Source organism: Acomys russatus, chromosome 10 (genome assembly GCF_903995435.1).
Source record: "Acomys russatus chromosome 10, mAcoRus1.1, whole genome shotgun sequence".
NCBI classification, from domain to species: Eukaryota; Metazoa; Chordata; class Mammalia; order Rodentia; family Muridae; genus Acomys; species Acomys russatus.
This window is the reverse complement of record NC_067146.1, coordinates 61121913-61137074: the sequence shown is the minus strand read 5'-3', so window position 1 is coordinate 61137074 and position 15162 is coordinate 61121913. Positions and strand designations below refer to the sequence as shown.

The 15162-nt window shown below is 38.7% G+C and overlaps 1 protein-coding gene across 2 annotated transcripts in view; it reads left to right on the top strand.

Annotated features, from left to right (window-relative positions):
* Grid2 (glutamate ionotropic receptor delta type subunit 2) overlaps positions 1-15162 on the top strand; it is a 1403143-nt gene that overhangs the window by 226209 nt on the left and 1161772 nt on the right. The window lies entirely within an intron of this gene.

Below are 15162 nucleotides of genomic sequence, written 5' to 3'. Positions count from 1 at the left end.
ATCCATCTCATGTGAATCTGTGACTTAACTTTTTGTTTATGTATAATCTATCATTTACCTATCTATCTATCTATCTATCTATCTATCTGTCATCTAACTATTATTCATCCACCTGCCTTAATCACGTACATATTCATCTATAAACTCCTTATACTTACATATCTACATATTATTTAATCATGTATAATCTACATATGCATCTACCACTTTTCTATTCATTTATTTGTATATATCATCTATTATCTGTCATCTATCTATCTATATGATCTATCTATCTATCTGCTATCATCTAATTAGTCAACTATTTGTTGTATCTGTCATTTCATATCTGACAATTTCTTATTATACTTTTGGATAAGATAAGACATAAATTGATCTGTTTGCTGTGTGTTCATTTAAAAAGCACTATAAGTTTTTTCAAAATATTTCAAAAGCAATTGATATTCTTTTTTTTTTTTTTTATTAATTTATTCTTGTTACATCTCAATGTTTATCCCATCCCTTGTATCCTCCCATTCCTCCCCCCCCCCATTTTCCCATTATTCCCCTCCCCTATGACTGTTCCTGAGGGGGATTACGTCCCCCTATATATTCTCATAGGGTATCAAGTCTCTTCTTGGCTACTTGCTGTCCTTGCCTCACTGTTTTTCTACTTTATAAGGTTGGCTTTGCTTTTTAAAGAAACTTCACTTTTAGATAATATCCTGACATGCTATTATTATAAAATCAGTAATAAGCTAATACTCATAGAATAATAGTGAGTAGCATAATTACAGCTATGAAGTATGTATAAGAAAGTAAAATACTATAAAACCAGTTCATATTCTACTTCTAGTGCCAACTCTATATTACTGTATCTGGCTTAAGTACATACATTTGATGTGTGTTAAACAAAAAACAGGAAGTTTGTTTTTCCCTTCACTGTGAGGCCAAGAACAAATTGCCTCCATATACTAATGAATTAGCCATCAGTTACTTTAGAGAATGGAGAAGATATAGTATACATATCTTTTTGGTGGTTTAAAGCACTACATGTTTATTAATTACATTTTTCCCGAATAAATACTTGCTATGATGGGATAGCTATGTTGATAAGATGTATAAAGCAGTGAATGAAGTGACGCTCCACTGTCTTACCTTTCTTACAGCCTTATAACTGAGCTAGGCATCTCTGTAAAATGTAAGGGTCCATGACCTCTCTGCTGACTATATTAAGTGCCTTGCATGTTTCAGAAAACTTTAAAGCCATGCTCAGCAGTTGTTACATTTTTATTATGAACTATTTACTTAATTTTGGAAGAACTATGTAATACATTTTAAAATAAACTAAAAACTATATGAAATGCTGTATCTCAAAAGGTCATGATTTTCATACTCAAGAAAAAAATTTCAGAAACTCTATTTTACCCCTCTAAAGATGGAAGTATTTCTGGGAATTTAAGATGCCAAATGAAACATTTTGTCATTTAGAGTCACAATAGGATGTCCTCTCCTCTGTCCCAGTTTCCTGGGAAGTGAAGGCTTTCGTGGGACATGCCCCTTGGGCTAGTATGCAGATATAAGTGAGATTATACCATTTGAGTCTTTCTGCTTCTGGGTTAACTCACTCATTATGATCATTTCTCGCTCAATCCATTTATCCACAAATTTTGGGAATTCCTTGTTTTTAATAGCTAAGTAGTATTCCATAGTGTATATATACCACAGTTTCTTTATCCATTCTTCTACTGATGGACACTTAGGCTGTTTCCATGTTCTGGCTATTATGAATAAGGCTCCTATGAACATGGTTGAGCAAATTTTCTTGTTGTGTGCTGGGGCATCTTCTGGGTATATTCCAAGGAGTGGAACAGCTGGGTCTTGATAAGCCCTATTCCCAGTTTTCTGAGATAGCACCAGATAGATTTCCAAAGTGGCTGTACTAGTTTGCATTCCCACCAGCAATGAAGGAGTGTTCCTCTCTCCCCACATCCTCGCCAGCATGTGGTGTTACTTGAATTTTTGATCTTAGCCATTCTGATGGGTGTAAGATGGACTCTCAGAGTTGTTTTGATTTGCATTTTCCTGATGACTAAGGAGGTTGAGCATTTCTTTAAGTGTTTCTCAGCCATTTGATATTCCTCTGTTGAGAATTCTCTGTTTAGTTCCAAGCCCCATTCCTCAATTGGGTTATTTGGTTTGGAGGTATTTAATTTCTTGAGAGAAGCATGGGAGAATAGCAAAGTAGAAGGATCCAGAGGGTCCTAGAAACCTACAAGTAGAACATTATGATATGCAGATTTGGGCCCAGGGGTCCAGCTCAAACTAAGGCACCAGCCAAGGACAATACAGGCGGTAAACTTTAAATCCCTACCCAGATCTAGCCAATGGTCAGAACATTCTCCACAGTTGAGTGGAAAGTGTGATATGACTTTCTCACGTACTCTGGTGCCTCACGTTTGACCATGTCCTCTGGAGGGGGAGACCTGGTGACACTCAGAGGAGGGACAGCAGGTTACCAAGAAGAGACTTGATACCCTATGAGCATATACAGGGGGAGGTAATCCCCCTCAGGAACAGTCATAGGGGAGGGGAATAATGGGAAAATGGGAGGGAGGGAAGAATGGGAGGATACAAGGGATGGGATAACCATTGAGATGTAACAAGCATAAATTAATAAAAAAATGTAAAAAAAAAAAAAAAGAAACATTTTGTATTACCTCACATCACACTTAATGCTCTAAATGTGTTTAGAGAAATGAAATAATTTCAAAAGGGAAAAAGGAAACAGAGAGAGAGAGAGAGAGAACCAGAAAATGTATTGGCAGCACGTCAGAACACTACAGATGCAGTCCAGCTCTGCTTGACTCTCTCTGTGCTTTTTTTTGGTTCTCCAGCTGATGTGCCCCCTTTGCAGAGGCATGAAATGGAAGTTTCTCTGAAATGCAAACATCCTGGGGAGATATTTCCTTGACTCTCTATGCCCCTCTACAGACTGAGATATTATTCCGTATATTCAGGGAAGTAATTACCCTAGCACAAGAGGAAAACTAATTTGAACTATGCAAAGAAACACTGCAGAGACTTTTTTTTTCCAATACCAAAGAAAGACAAATGATTGTAAGAAATTCTATGTTTCCTTAAGAGCATAGTAATAGACTTTGCTAAATGTGTTAAGGAGATTAGATATCTGGCATATGTCAGTGTTTCATTAAACAGCAGTTTGCATGTCCAGAGCTGGTACTCGGGAGTGATTTCCATGTCTTGGTCAAGAAGTTCACTATTAAAAGCTATTCAGCTTATTACGTGCCCTTTGAAGTGTTGTCTGGTCCAAAGCATCGTTTTATTCTGACTAACAGGATGCCTTTCTATTAATGACATGTCAGAGGCTTTTATTCATCAAGTGTCAAAATAACTACTTACATGTTGAGTTAAAAAATGATCACATCTATATTATATTGGTCAATGATTTGTTTCCTGAGAGAGCATTGAACAAAATTCACCCACTGCCTCTACTTTAGGAATCTCCCTGGCTTTCAGAGATTCCACTGGTACCCATTAAATTCTCATGTGATGGTGCTCAATTTCAGCTTAGAATTATTCATATGCTTTCTCCATTTATGTGATACCTTGTTTTCTAACAGCTATAAATGATCTTGTAACACTAGATCATCTTCTTCAAATTATATATGCTGAGATTCCCAGTGTAGCTGATGTGCCTGCCTCTATAAGATGCTAAGCTTGTATTTGCAAGCTTTGCTGTTAACCTTCAACATTGGATTCAGAGTATCTAAAAGATACTCTAGATTCAGTGTTATCTACAACCTTCTTTGACAGGCTGAACCATAATATATTCCCTGCTTTATGTCTTAATTTAAATTGTGTGTGTGTGTGTGTGTGTGCGTGCGCGCGCATTCATACTTTCTGGATGTCTTTGTGTTTCTTGTGCTTTTCCTTTTATTTTTGTTATTTTATTCTTTTTTAAATATATTTTATTACTTTATTCATATTACATCTCAATTGTTATCCCATCCCTTGTGTCCTCTTATTCCTCCCTCCCTCCCGCATTCCCCTTACTCCCTCCCATATGACTCTGACTGAGGGGGACTACCTCTCCCTGTATATGCTCATAGGGTATCAAGTCTCTTCTTGGTAGCCTGCTATCTTTCCTCTGAGTGCCCCAAGGCTTCCCCATCTAGGGGACTTGGTCAAATATGAGGCACCAGAGTTTGTGTGAAAGTCAGAGCCCACTCACTCTCTACTGCATGTATTGTTCTTGGCTGGTGCCATAGGTTGAACAGGACCCCTGGGCACAGATCTGCACATGATAATGTTCTTCTTTTAGGTTTCTAGGACCCTCTGGATACTTCTATTTCCTCATTCTCCCATGCTTCTCTTACCTAGAGTCCCAGTAGGATGTCCTCTCCTCTGTCCCACTTTCCTGGTAAGTGAAGACATTCATGGTACATATTCCTTGGGCTAGTGTCAAGATATAAGTGAATATATACCATTTGACTTTCTGTTTCTGGGTTAACTCACTCATTATGATCATTTCTAGTTCAATCCATCTGTCCACAAATTTTGGGAATTCCTTGTTTTTAATAGCTGAGTAGTATTCCATAGTATAAATGTGTCACAGTTTCTTTAGCCATTCTTCTACTGAGGGACACTTAGGTTGTTTCCTTGTTCTGGCTATCATGAATAAGGCTCCTATGAACATGGTTGAGCAAATGTTTTTGTTGTATGCTGGAGCATCTTCTGGGTATATTCCAAAGAGTGTAATAGTCGGGTCTTGAGGAAGCCCAGTTTTCTGAGATAGTGCCAGATGGATTTCCAAAGTGGCTGTACTACTTTGCATTCCCACCAGCAATGAAGGAGTATTCCTCTCTCTTCACATCCTCGCCAGTATGTGGTGTCACTTGAACTTTTTATCTTAGCCATTCTGATATGTGTAAGATGGAATCTCAGAGTTGTTTTGATTTTCATTTCCCTGATACTTAAGGAGGTTGAACATTTCTTGAAGTGTTTTTCACCCATGCAATATTCGTCTGTTGAGAATTCTCTGTTTAGTTCTGAGCCCCATTTCTCAATTTGGTTTCTTGGTTTGGTGGCGTTTAATTTCTTGAGTTCTTTATATATTTTGGATATTGGACCTCTTTCAGATGTAGGGTTGGTAAAGATCTTTTCCCAGTCTGTAGTCTGTCGATTTGTTCTGTTGGCAGTGTCTCCTGCCTTACAGAAGCTTCTCAGCCTCATGAGTTCCCATTTATTAATTGTTGACCTTAAGGGCTGGGCTGTTGGTATTCTGTTCAGGAAGTTGTCTCCTGTGCCAATGTGCTCCAGACTCTTCCCCACTTTTCTTCTAACTGACTTAGTGTCTTTGGTTTCATGTTGAGGTTTTGATCCACTTGGATTTGAGTTTTGTGTATGGTGACAAATAGGGGTCCAATTGCATTTTTTACACATAGACATCCAGTTACACCAGCACCATTTGTTGAAGATGCTATTCTTTTCCATTGAATAGATTTGGCTTCTTTGTCAAAAATCAAGTGGCCATATGTGTGTGGATTTATATCTGGGTCTTTGCTTCAATTCTACTGATCAACCAGCTTATTGCTGTGCCAGTACCATGCTGTTTTAATTACTCTTGCTTTATAGTACAGCTTGAGTTCTGGTATGGAGATTCCTCCAGAGGATCTTTTATTGTACAAGATTGTTTTAGCTATTCTGGGTTTTTTGTTTTTCCATATGAAGTTGAGAATCTATCTTTAAATGTCTTTAAAAATTGTGTAGGTGTTTTGATAGGGATTGCATTGAATCTGTAAATTGCTTTTGGTAAGATGGCCATTTTTAGTATGTTAATTCTCCCAATCCACGAGCAAGGAAGATCATTCCATCTTCTCATGTCATATTCAATCTCTTTCTTCAGAGTTTTGAAATTTTTTTCAAACAAGTCCTTCATTTGCTTGGTGAGAGTAACTCCAAATTTCTTCCACTGCATGCTTGTCATTTGTATATAGGAAGGCTACTGACTTTTTTGAATTAATTTTGTATCCATCCAATTTGCTGAAGGTGTTTATCAGCTGTAGAAGTTCTCTGGTAGAATTTTGGGGGTCACTTATGTACACTCATATCAGCTGCAAATAGGGATAATTTGACTTCCTCGTTTCCCATTTCGATCTCTTTGATCTCCTTTTGTTGTCTTATTGCTCTTGCCAGAACTTCCAGTACTATATTGAAGAGATATGGAGAGAGTGGGCTGCCTTGCCTGGTTCCCGATTTTAGAGGAATTGCCTTGAGTATCTCACCATTTAATTTCATTTTGGCTATTGGCTTGCTGTGTATTGCCTTTATTATGTTGAGGTATGTGCCTTGTATCCCTCGTCTCTCCAAAATGTTAAACATAACTGGGTGTTGGATTTTATCAAACCCTTTCTCTGCATCTAAGGAGATGATCATGTGTTAGGTGGTGGGAGTTTGGGGATAGATTCACAAGTTCTTTCACGATTTCACAAGGCCAGAAGCTCTGATGCTTCTCTGGTCTGGATGGCAAGAGGCTAGGCCTGTAGTTTGGGTCTCTCACAGCCAGTGATCCCCAGTTTCCCTGTACTGTGTGTCCTGTGATTGTCCTAGGTCTCTGGATGTGCTTTGGGTCAGGCCAACGAGTCCACAGCCTTCTGAATCCCCTTGTAGCACTGGAGCTCTCCAGGGACTGAATCAGGTCTGGCAGAGTAGGTCTAATGGCCACTGTACTCCCTGTCTCCCTGAGATTTCCTTAGTCCTGGAGATGCTTTTATGGTCTGTGGTTCCCGGTAGTGTTTCAGGACCCAGACTATTTGCAGAGTCTAGCACACACATACTGAGTCCAGTTCACATCTCTGGACTTAAATGGATCTCTGGACCCAAACAGGTCTCTGGGCCTATTCCACCACAGTTAGTGCAGAGTCCAAACAGGGTCACCGACCCAAACTGCACACTGAACTTGCTGAGTTCAGCTAGAGTCTTGGGACCCAGACCGCACACTGAACTCAGCTAGAGTGTCTAGGCCCAAACTGCCAGCCAAGCTCAGCTAGGGACCCCGAGCTCAGCTATAGTTGCGGGGCCGAACCGTGCGCAAAGCTCAGCAAGGGATTCTGGACCCAAACTGCATGCTGAATTCAGCTAGGAACTATGAGCCCAATCCGCGCTGAGTCCAGCCAAAGTCTCAGGGCCAGGACCAAGCACCAAGCTCAGCTAGAGTCTCTGGGCCCAAACTTCCTGGGAAGCTTAGCTAGGTTCTCTGGATTCAAACTGCCCCCCAAGTTCAGCCAAAGACTCTGGGTCCAAACTGCGCACCGAGCTCAGCTAGGGACTCTGGGCCGAAACTGCTCACGGAGCTCAGCTAGGGTCTCAGGGGCTAAACTGCACTCCATCAGGGCAAGAGCCACATACAGAGTTGAGCTTGAGTCACAGGGCCCAAACCACAAGCGAGTTCAGCTAGGGTCGCAGGGCACAAATCTTGCACAGAGTCTCCTCTCCCACAGCAATTTCCACTGGTTACCATGCCAATAACCTCTGCCTGAGGGTTCCTAGCTTCCAACCCCAGCACCGCTGTTCCTGTTGTTTTATTCTGCTACAGACCTTTTTACAAATATGCCTGGTGTGTGTGTATGTGTGTGTGTGTGTGTTTGTGTGTGTGTGTGTGTGTGTGTGAGAGAGAGAGAGAGAGAGAGAGAGAGAGAGAGAGAGAGAGAGAGAGAGAGAGAGAGAGAGAGAGAGTTAGTGTAGTTTGGGATTTGGTGGGTAATGAGAAGAGGAGAAAGTGGGAGGATATGAGGGAGGGAAACCCTGATCAGAATTTCTAATCAAAATATCCTGTCATGCTTACCTAGGGCCTCCATGGATAGGTTGAACACATAAGTTAGTAAGAGATGGTGGTTTCCATTACCACAAGACAGAATGAGACTATCTGGAATTACTGTTGACTACCAGTTTGTTAACATAAAATGAAGATCTCCATAACATTATCATGTGAATGAATATAAAATGGAGAAATATTTATACAGATGAAAATATGGTTTGAAGCATACATTTATTGTTAAATTTTTGTTGCTGAAATATGTAGGCACCAATACAAATGCATAATTGAATAATAAATATCTTGTGGTAAAAATACACAATGCATTCCATTTGTTAAGTGTATGCTGAAATAATACCTGATTTTGTTTAGAAAAAATTTAAATTGTAAAGCTTCTCAAAACATTTGTTTCAACATTTCATTGCCTTAAAGCTACCAACAATAGGAAGTGCAAAACCAGTGAAGCTGTTGTGTGAATCTACCAGCATCAGTTTTTATTTAAGACTCAAGCATACATAGCTTGAATATTATACAAAGGCGTAGGGTTATTTAGAATAGAATAATTTGTGATTGCTTTTAATATGTAATCACATTGTATGCATTTATTCATCAAATATTGATTCATTGTCCAATATCCAAAATTTACTTTTCATTGCTAATTAAGCAGTAAGGAGAACCAAGAAAACTCCCAATCCCTAAAAACATTTGCAAAGGGAATAGGAAGCAGGGAGTAAATAGTTACCATGTGGATTTTTAGGTAGTGGGATGTCTTCTGAATAAACAAAAATCAGGGAAGTAAAATAGGTAACTGGGAGAGACTGTCATTTTAAATAGGGAGACCCAGGGGCAATATCGGAAGCAGTAAGCCAGGTGTGTTCCCCCCCCCCCCCACCTAGAAGGAAAAGAGCCTCAACAGAAATAGGCAACATGAAGTCCAGGTTCCCCAGAAGGGAGTCTCTGGAGTGTAGCAGGAGCAACATAGCTAAGGTGATGGGTGTATCGGCAAAGAGACAAAGGGCAACAACAAGTATCAAGCTTTCAAGTTAAAAGAAAAAGTTACAGAAGGAGCTGTTCACTGTTGGGGGCGTGTCTGAGAATTTTTGCGTTGGTGCTGCACTGCTAATATGGCCTGCCCTGACAGTGATTTTCTTTGGATTTGGCAAAGAACGTTGTTAGTAGCACAGCTACGCCCTATCCTCTATTCTTTCAAAGGTTCTGGACATTTGATTTTGGTTGAGAGAATTAGAAACTTTTACTAATATTTAAACTCTTAAGAACTCTGAAGCAAAAACGATTATTCATACAATTTGAGAAGTACATATTTCATATTGAAAGGGCATTGTGGCCGTCGCTTCCCTATCTTGTGACAATGCATAGGTTTTAATGCTGTTACACCTCAGTAATCGCTGTTAAACTACAAGATAAAAGCAAAGTGCATTTGACCCTACTTAAAAGAAAGAAAAAAATTCTGAAATCAAGTTGCAACTTTTATGTACTTGTACCAAATACATAGATTGACAAAGTCTTAACTCAGTTGCAGAATTATGGGCCAGAGACTACTTTAACAATCAATATTCATTGTTCTTCTTATCACAGCTTTTTTAAAAAGATCAGATGCTTAGAATGATTTGAATTTGGGGACCCATCCATGAGAGTAAGGGAAATAGGCTAGGGTGGCTTTTAAGAAGGGGGGGGGGGAGCTCTGAGGAAGAAGGAGCTGAAAATAGGATGAAGAGAACATACATATGTAGAGGGATTTAGCAGGACCTGCTTTCAGAGTAGATCTAAATGAACACTATATCCATTGGTAGATGGCGATCACTCTTTTGGGCTGACAGAAACTTAACTTTGTTTTGATTGGTTTTTTTCAAATGTGAATGTGCAATGACCAACCAAAAAGTTTGAAGAGACATCATTGTGATTAAAAGAATTAAGCACCCGAATTCAGACTGAGTATATCAGCCTGTGGACCATTGACTTGCTAATTGCCATTTTGAGATACTCAGAGAGGGACAAAGCATATGTGTAAAACCCAAAGAAGTGCATTCTGTGAAGTGAATGTTTCTTAGGCGTCAGCGTGAACTAGACTTCTCACTATGGGGATTGACTGAAGTCTCATCCACAGGCCCCGGTATTGAATGTGTGGTTCCCAGTATGTGAGAATGTTTCAGGAGGAGCTGCAGCCTTTCTGTAGGAACTAAATCACTGGTTGCCAACTATAAGAGTTCACAACATTCTCCTACTTCCAGTTGTCTCTGTCTGCTTTTTGGTTTTTGTTGAAAATGTGATTTTTAAGTTTCCTGTTCAGGCCACCTGCTGTAATAATGCCACTGCCAATACAGACTCGCTTCCTGAAAACATAACTTAGAAAATCTCTCTTTTTTTTTTTTTCATAAGCTGCTTTAAGTTCTGATATTTCATCAGAACACCAAGAAGAAAGTAACCACTAAACTGGGAGAGCTTGTTAGTGCCAAGTAAGTGTGTGTCCTGTGTAAACCGAAGGTTGTGCTGACACTGCTGTTTTTCTGAGAAACACCAATCATAACCAAATCTTTCTAATTATTAGAGAAGCTTTGCATTTCTTCTTTTACTAATTAATTTTGGAGTGTGGCAGGAATTCCCTTTGGAGGTCAAATAGCAGAATTCCCTGTGTGCATCCCAGGGAATCAAAAGAAGGAGCATCTCTCAAGCTCTGAGGAAAGTCCTGTTAGCCACTGAGCAATCTCATCAGGTTGCTTACTTTACTTGACGGTCCCTCTGCTTTACATATATATCAGTTAGATTAATGTATCTGCTGAGGTCATTCTCATAATTTCTCCACACAAGGTGCCATCTCCTTACAGTTATTGGATGCACTGTCCTATAAGTGACAGCAAGGTGTATAGACACCATGTACAAATTCCTTCCATTTTTATCCCTTGTGGAATTGACTGAACCCAGGCCCTCCTTTGTCCTCACTTACTTGCAATAACTTCCTCCTTGCAGAAGGATTTATATAGAGTATTGGTAGATTCCCAGAGGCTCTTATTTACTGTGTTTAGGAAGATATGTTTAATATTTAACATCTCCATCACTGCTTGAGCTGTACAGTTCGGTTTCAGAATTATGCTCCTGTCACTTCGATTCAGCATACACATAGTGAAGTCTTCCTTTATGCAAATTCTCTAACATACAGTTGTGAACAGTAACAAACAGTGCATTGTGTTCCTGCCATGCCATGCTAGGTATGTAGGTCTCTGGTGGAGGGCAAAACTGTCCGTAAGCCTGGCTTATTCTGTGGAAAAATATTGAAATGCTCCCACAGTCTCATTCAGATTTTCATCGTTTTCTGTCTAGCTTCTGGTTTCACCATTTCTGCTTAAACTGAATTTATTAAAAACATTTGGCCAATTCCATGTTAACACATACACAAGACAGGGGTACTTATGTGTGTTCATATGGGCCCTTTTTATTGAATCCTGTCCCATAACAGATGGTTTATGCTTGCTCCTGTGTTGTCAGAACTTTGCCTTTTCCTGGCACCTGTTGCCTGGTCTTTTATTCCCCACTGGCTATTTCACTTCTGATTATGACTAAGTTAACTCTGTGGTCCATTTGTCCCCTCCACTCCATGTGTAGGACTTCCCTACTTGATATCAGGCATTTTCTAATATGGTCAGGTAATAAGTTTAGCTTTTGATTCTTATCAGCAGAATAAATATGAATAATGCTGTCATCTAGGAATTTTAAAGGTTTTTGCAACCAGCCTTACAGAGAAGTCAATGTTTATTAAATTAAGGGTATTTGGTAATATAATTCTGAAATATTTTTAAAGGAGAATATCTTACATATTTAACTCACTTGTTAAAAATATAAATGTCATACTAATCTTGAACAATGAAATAAAATATGTCAATTTAGTAGTCAATCACTGTTAATAATGACCCACATTGCTTCAATCTGAGGACATTGTCTTGAATCAGCTTCTAGTCTACAGCTATAATAGAAACTCTGTTTTTCTAATGCTTATAAAATACTCTGCAGGGTATATCTTCACAATGCCTATAAGCATTTCCCCAATGGGGCACAGCCTTGCAATCCTCATATGGTGCAGCTTAATGTAAATTTATTCCCTATATTGAACAATAAACATGAAACATCAGATGCTGAAAAATGTCTGGCACCCTTCTAAGTATGCTCATGAAACAAAAGAGAAGAAAGCTAGAAATGAGTCGGGAGGAGGTCAAAGCATTCGATTTTAGATTTACTACAGAAAAGTACATTTATCCACTTGAATACTTCACATGATGCCTTCATATTTGTCAGAAATAAAACATATCTTGTATAAGCTTTAGAAACATTTTGGATCAACATATAAAAGTGAATTCATAAAGATACAATTATTTTCCACTTAAACAAAAAGAAGCATCTAGTATTAAGCTTGAGTTTAGACATACCAAAAACACATAGACTACAATGTTTCTGTGTTAATGTACCTGGCCCTTCTGAAAGGATTCACTCAAATATGTTTATAATTCATGTCTCTCTTTGACATGTAATTCTACATATAGTGCTATGTTCAATTTTTTGTGTTTTAGTGGAAGTTTACAGTGGTATTAAAAAGATACAGTAAATTTTCACAGACAAAAAAATATAAATCTGTTCTATATCTAAAAATAACTATACTTCCTCTCTATGAGCCGACTTTACTTAGCTTACATGGTTGGCCTCTTGCTTCAGTGTTCCCCGGTGAGGCAAGTAAAGACTGAAGTTCTGCATTGTGTTTACATGGCCTTTTCTTAGATAAGGTCTACTCCATCTGATACACCACAGGAACTGACAGGTAACATATGACACAGGTGAAGGACAGAACACAGGAAATGACAGATGACATAAAACACAGGTGAAGGACACAGTACAGTGACTGACAGATGACATATGACACAGGTAAATAACAGGACACGAGAACTGACAAATATGTGACACAGGTGAAGAAAGAGAACAGGCAATGACAGAGGACATATAACAGAGCACAGTGGCTGACATATGACATGTGACACAGGTGAAGAACAGACCACAGGAACTAACAGATGACACATGATACAAGTGAAGGACAGAGGACAGAAACTGACAGATGAGGTCAAAGACATCAGGTGCCTCTAGACATAGAGATAAATGTGATTTTTCGTCCTCTGACATGGATGTTGAGACCTAACTCATGTTTTTGTGAGAGCAGTATGCACTCATAATTTTTGATCCATCTCTTCAGCTCCTAGCTCTTGATCTTGTGCATATCACTTGCCAGTTACCAGGACAAGTATGAATTTATATGTACAATAGCCATGTCATGCCTTAAACTTAGCATTTACTGCTGTTCTCCCATCTTACATCCTTTCCCCTTCTTATTCGAGCAAGATCTCTTAGTTTTTGAGAATGGAATGACTCTTTAGAAAACCTAACCACAGCTGAATACTCAAAATTACTTTTACTTAACCACTTTAGCCATCTGAATGATCTCTGAATTACTCTTATAAGGCAAGATAACTGCCTTATCAAATATGAGAAAAACATGGGTATAGTATAAATATTTAGAAGCAGCCTGATAGCAGGATCACTTAGCAACACAACAACAGTTGATTCTACACAGGGTCTTTGATCCTCCTAGTCATTTGCATTTGACCAACTTTTACAGTACCAGAGATGAAAATCTTCCTGTAAGCAGGTATTATATAGAACTAGAAAGTAGTCGCTTTCTCCAATACTTTGAATGCTTCCATTGTGTCAGTGGGAAAATCTAATCAGCAGTTTAGTGCAGTATGCAGGGCCCAGTGCTTGGAGTGACCTTTAATGTCTTTTCTCTCCCCGAAGCCTATGTAGCAACTTCTGGTATTATAAAAGCTAGATGGCAAAGAGAGATTTTCCTGGCCAGTTTTAGACTGACTGTATATAAAGTGAGTGATATTTTCAGTAGTGGGGTTTGCCAACAAGTTTTGGTGGGCAGTCAAGAGCAATGGTAATAGCCTGTGTTGTTTATGGTGTCTCTGCTGCTTCTCTGATCAATTATTTGTTGACAGATAACTCTCGGTTAACTCTGAGATTTTTATCTAATTAACCCTGTCTTTGGGAAGCAGTGTTGTCCATTCATGAAGCGTCTCTAGTCTAAAATTTCCTTTAAATACATACATATATACATATCTATATACATATGTACACATGTATATATAACATTATATGTATTTGTATATGTATGTATGTGTGTGTATATATATATAATGTCACATTTTAATTATGTTACGTACTAGGAGATTTCTGTAAGGCTTCCTAGTGTTTCCTTATTTTTGGCAGCACACCCTATGGCTCCTCTTCTCTCTCCTCTGATTGCCCCACTTAACTCTTAACACCTATTCTTCAATCACTCTCTTTTCATGATACCTGGCTTCTACAGTCTCCTCTAGTGGAGCCTTTTGATGGAAGATTGTAAGTTTTTGTACAGCTTTAGATCTTTCCTTGCACCCCTGATTTTGCTTACTCCTTCCACTATCATCTCATTTCCCCATTCCTAATTCTCCTCCATGCTTACATGGGTTTGAAATCAACCACTATGCACTAGGAACACCTGTGTTCAGCTATTCGGATATGGACAAACAATTGATAAGAGTGAACTGTGAAGCTGGGCATGCTGGCACTTGGCTTTAGTCTCAGTATTTAGAGAGCAAGAGGCAGACACATCTCTGTTAGGTAGAGACTAGCCACCAAGGCTACACAGAGAAACCTTGTCTCAAAAAAACCAAAAACCAAAAACTAAACCAAGCCAAAACAAAATAAAACAAGTGAACAAAAGGAGTGAACTGGAGATTCACTGGCATCCTTAGCAGGTGCGATGATAAATGTCTTAGTTAAGTTAATCAATCAAGAAAAGTTTTTCTTTCCTCACTTTTAATATATGGATACATCTGAATTTTTGTGTACATTATTGGGTATACTACTGTAATAGGTTATGAAAACCCTATTTAAAAGTGGGGAGGAGAAATAAATTCCAGAAAGGGCAGAAACATTTAAGCTTGTAATAGAATTTGAATTCCTGTCTACTCTGGGAATGGACCCTCAGAAATATCCAGAGCATATCTCATTTACCCACACCCATATGTTTTCAATCTGAAGATTGAATAAGAAATTATTAAATTTCTTATAACCTTATGGAGTATGATAGCCACTGTCCTACAAACTGCAGAAACAACAAGTACATAAACTATATGCACGATGCTCTCTCTCTCTCTCTCTCTCTCTTTCTCTCTCTCTCTCTCTCTCTTTCTCTGCAATAACACTTTAAAATATCATTTTTCATCTGTACATTTTTAGAAGTGAGG